This window comes from Malania oleifera, chromosome 2 (genome assembly GCF_029873635.1).
Source record: "Malania oleifera isolate guangnan ecotype guangnan chromosome 2, ASM2987363v1, whole genome shotgun sequence".
Lineage (NCBI taxonomy): Eukaryota > Viridiplantae > Streptophyta > Magnoliopsida > Santalales > Ximeniaceae > Malania > Malania oleifera.
The window spans coordinates 24821033-24825499 of record NC_080418.1 but is presented as its reverse complement, the minus strand read 5'-3'; positions in this window follow the sequence as shown (position 1 = coordinate 24825499).

Below are 4467 nucleotides of genomic sequence, written 5' to 3'. Positions count from 1 at the left end.
TTTCAAGGTTCGGACAAACCAACTTACGTCCCTGTCCCTGCCTTGGGCATAACCCTTAAGGATTCCACTAACCCCGCTCACTTAACAGGTTGAGTAAAAATTATTACAATCTCTCCTTATGGATCGAGGTAAACCCCAGTTCAATTACTAGACTGAGCTCAACTAGTCTCCTTTACGGGATAGAGACTCCCCAGTTTAATTTACCAAACTGAACTAAATCAGTCTCCTTTACGGGGCAGAAACTTCGTAGCTCAATCAACAGGCTGCGCCAAACTGGTACAACGAAAATAAAATTTTTCATACAATTAAATGCTTCTACAAAAGCAAAGGTGTACACAGTGAAGTTCAATGCACTCTAATATGATATGAAATATGCGCTAGAGAGTAAGGGTATTTTTCTCAAAATAATTTTGTAATCTTTAAAAATGAAATATATGATAAAGTGCTTCAAAGATTTGAACCCTAATAAATAAATCTCTACAAATAATTTTTTAATAAAAATTTAGAAGAAACTAGGGTTTTGCATTCAAAGCATTTTGCACAAATATGATCTTTGATTAAAAATGAAGTATGCAATGAGTACCTCAAAGATCTTCAAATCCTCAAATGAAATCTCCAAACATATTTTCAAAACAAAGTATAGGAGATTTTAGAGTTTTAACTCAAAAAGGAATTTTTGCAATAAAGTTAGATAAGTTTATGAATCTTTGCAATGGAAGTGCAAAAGATTCACAAGCAACTTGGTTTTTCTCAAAAATATTTATCAAGAAAAATGTATGGAAAAAAACTATAAGCAACTCTCAAAAATTGATTTTCAAAATATAAGGAATGGATGAGAGTATTTGCTTTGAATAAAATTGAGTGCCCCAAAATAAAATGCTCTCTTCCAAATATAATTTTTTAAATGATTAAAAGGAAAGAGAATAGGAGAGAGTTTAAAAGAAATTTTCCCCAACAAATAATTTTTGCAATAAAAAGGAGTTTGGGGGAACTTTGATTAACAAATTTGCCTAAAAAATTAGAGAGAAATTTTTAGCTAATCAAAGTTACTAATTAAGCTTATAGAAGGGATATATATAGAGTTTTAGAATTTTTGACTGTTGAGGGACACGCTCGGTATTTTTAAGTTTGTTTAATTAAGAATTAATTGCATTTTAGCTCAGGGTTTAAGGTCAACCCGAGAAGTTCGGTCGGCTGACCAAGGCGCTAGTTGACTAAGCAAAGGAGATTTCCAATTGTTCAATACTCGGTCGGCTGTCGTTCTTGGACGGCCGGCTGAGCACCAATGGTCAATCGACTAACCAAAAAATGTGCTTATTTCGTTAGTCGGCTAAGCGCTGAAATAAGGCCAAATGAAAACCTTGGGTCGACCGAGCAAAGTGCTGGTCGATTGGCCAAAAATTAAACTCTGATATTATAACCGGTTGACTTAGGAGGATGTAGTTCAAAAGACGGTCGGTCGACTGAGTTATAAAAAAATATTTTCCTAGCCTTGGTTTTGGTTGGTCGACTAAGCTAAATAAGACAATCATGGGTCGGCCGACTGAGCACCTTGAGAAATTTAGTTTTTAGCCCTCATTTGATTTTGAAAAACCCTTGTATGATTCTAACATTTTAGAAAATGGTTTTCCATGAAAGGTTGAGTCCCCTAAGGTATGTATATGGTCATTTGATTCCGTATAGTCAGTCTATGGTCATTTGATTCCGTATAGTCAGTCTATGGTCATTTGAGCATTTAATCATATCATGCATGAGATGCATTATTACATACTAGAAAAAAAAAATTAAATGCACTACAAGATAAAACAATAAATTTCTTCTTCTTTTTCTTTTTCTTCTTCTTCTTCTTCTTTTGCTCTTCTGACTCTTCATGGAATACGCCAGATTATGTGAGCTTTAAGCTTCATTCTAGCTTCCATTTTTCATTCCCTTATGTGTGTGTTGAATTTTAAACCCACTCAATCACTTAAATACAAACATAAGATACTTGTATTTTGTTAGCATCAAAACAGCGATCGGACTAAAAAAGTCAACACCCTTGAAGCATGCCTAGCCAAGGAGGTTACCCAAGGAATAATATAGATTTCCCAAGTGAGCATAAGGCAAACCATTCTTATGGTAGGTGAATCACCTAGCAGTTTGGGGATTACTATGGAGATCGTCGAAGGCAAAACATTGACTTGGAGAAATATGACAGGATTGCCTAGATTGAATAAATAACTTGAGATGATATTTGAATTAGCTACGGAGAAGAATATTGACGAAGTGAATATTGCCCTAACAATTAGCTGACTGCCTAGTCGACCAAATAAGGCCACAAAATAACATATAAATAAATTGAATATTTTTTCTTAGTCTACTCAAGGTTAAAAAAACAATTCGGCTAGTGCTTTAGACTTAGCCACAAAATTCCATACGTCCTAGGTTAAAAAGAAAACCTATTCTAGTTCTAGCTCACAGCTGTTGCACGAGGGTAGACAAGTCATATGGCTAGCAAATAGAGTCCTTATGGTAAAAATTTTTTAACCTATGCCCAAAAAAATCTCAAGACACAAATCTTGGAGGCAATCCTTGATCTCTTTGTATGAAACATTGAACTATGAAAAAGGATGTAAATTTCATCATATAACAAGTGGCCTTAAGCTCAACTTCTAGCCTTGCTGCTCCTTAAGCCTCTCTACAACACTGATCTAAAGTTGGAAGTATTGGTTTTGAAGCATCTCTAGGCTAGACTAAAGGGATGCGTCTTCAGCAGAGTAGCTAGCCTTGAGAGCAAGGACCTTTAGACATACTTTATGCACCGCAGGAGCCAAACAAAAGAAGATTATGAGCTTGGCGATCTGATTGTTGACCACCAAAAAAGTGTTGGACATTGCCTCAACCTTGCTAACTCTGGCTTGGAAGAATTTCACTTTTGCATCATCAACCAAAACTAAAACTTCTTATAGAATAATGAGAACAATGCCTAGAGCACCTCCGCCAAAGTCATCTTTGAAGGAGTAGCTGACAATGAAGGGGAAGACCTCTCCCTCTAAACCTTGCATAAAGGAATTGAAGAATGCCTTTATGTAGCTGTTAGCCTGATTTAGGAATAGTAATGGTTTCCACGGAAGGGATGCTTTCTTGAGAAAGGGAAAATTGCCTACTTTTAGGGGAAACAATCTAGATTACCCACAATCTAATGAAAAGATCTAGTACAAAAACCTAGAAGAGGCTAGAGCTATGAAAGAAAGAAGAAAATTAAAAGGGAGTTTAAATAGAGCATGGTGAAGCAAAAATCCTAATAATTTAAATTCTTGAGTCGCGAAGGATGCGGCACTTGAGCAGATAGGACAGTAGGAAATTGTAAAGATGGAAAAAGGACTAGGTGACTGTAAGTCTCCATCTACCCTCACGCCACTAGAAATTCATAAGTTGGAAGAAGGTGAGCACAGGAACAATTAGAGATTAAGGCGATTCATGAACCTCCCATGTCAATTGCCTCATTTAATTAAGTCATTTGACATAGAAATCTACCAAATGGAGTTCACGAGAGAAAAGGAAATAATCAAGAGTCAACCACAATTTAAGAACTACAATTAAGGGATTCCATTTTAGTTAGTAGTATTCGACAGTTGTGAGTTGATGTAATATTTAGCTTAATTTAAGAGCTTATGTTTTGGAATTTTATGTAACTCCAAGGTCAACTTGGAGGCTGGCTATATAAATAAATGTTTGCAATTTAATTTAACTTAATTCACACAACGTGACAAAATAACTATTACTTTGATCTCTACATCAATTTATCTTTTGTGGCTTATCTTTAATTATCTCTACTTCCCCACCTTTAATTTTTTTTTTCTCTCCGTCTCATTATATTCTATAATATGTTTCTAGTCACCTCTCCTCTCCTTCTCCCCCCCCCCCTTTTTTTTAATATAATTTCTACGAGTTTTTCAATTCGTATTATCCCTACCTTACACCTTTAATGGGAGTGGCCATAATGAGTACACTTTACAACATTCACAACCAATGACTGACTATCCACCTAATCATCACCAAAAGCTATCTAGATATATGTGTGCGTGCGTGTGTGTCTATATATATGTTGTGAAAATAGAGCCTCTACCAATAATGCACAGCAGAATAACGATATTGTTATAAAATGATCAATCATACACTTGCATACTAAATGGTGAATTCAGAATATATCCACGACCACAACAATATATATAGAAAGCAATAATAAAGGCAATGACACCAGGAATTATGGGGTTTGGCAAAACCTACATCCACGGGAGTAATCGGTAAGAGATTTCACAATGAAGATCAAAGATTACACACTATAATGATCATCTGTCCTTCACTCACCCTCTCTCACACTCTTACTTGACAAAATATGCCCAAACGAACATATATAACAAGCCCTCGGAGGCTTCCCTCCAAATCCCAAACATTCACACCGTTTACATTCAAAATTCAAATATT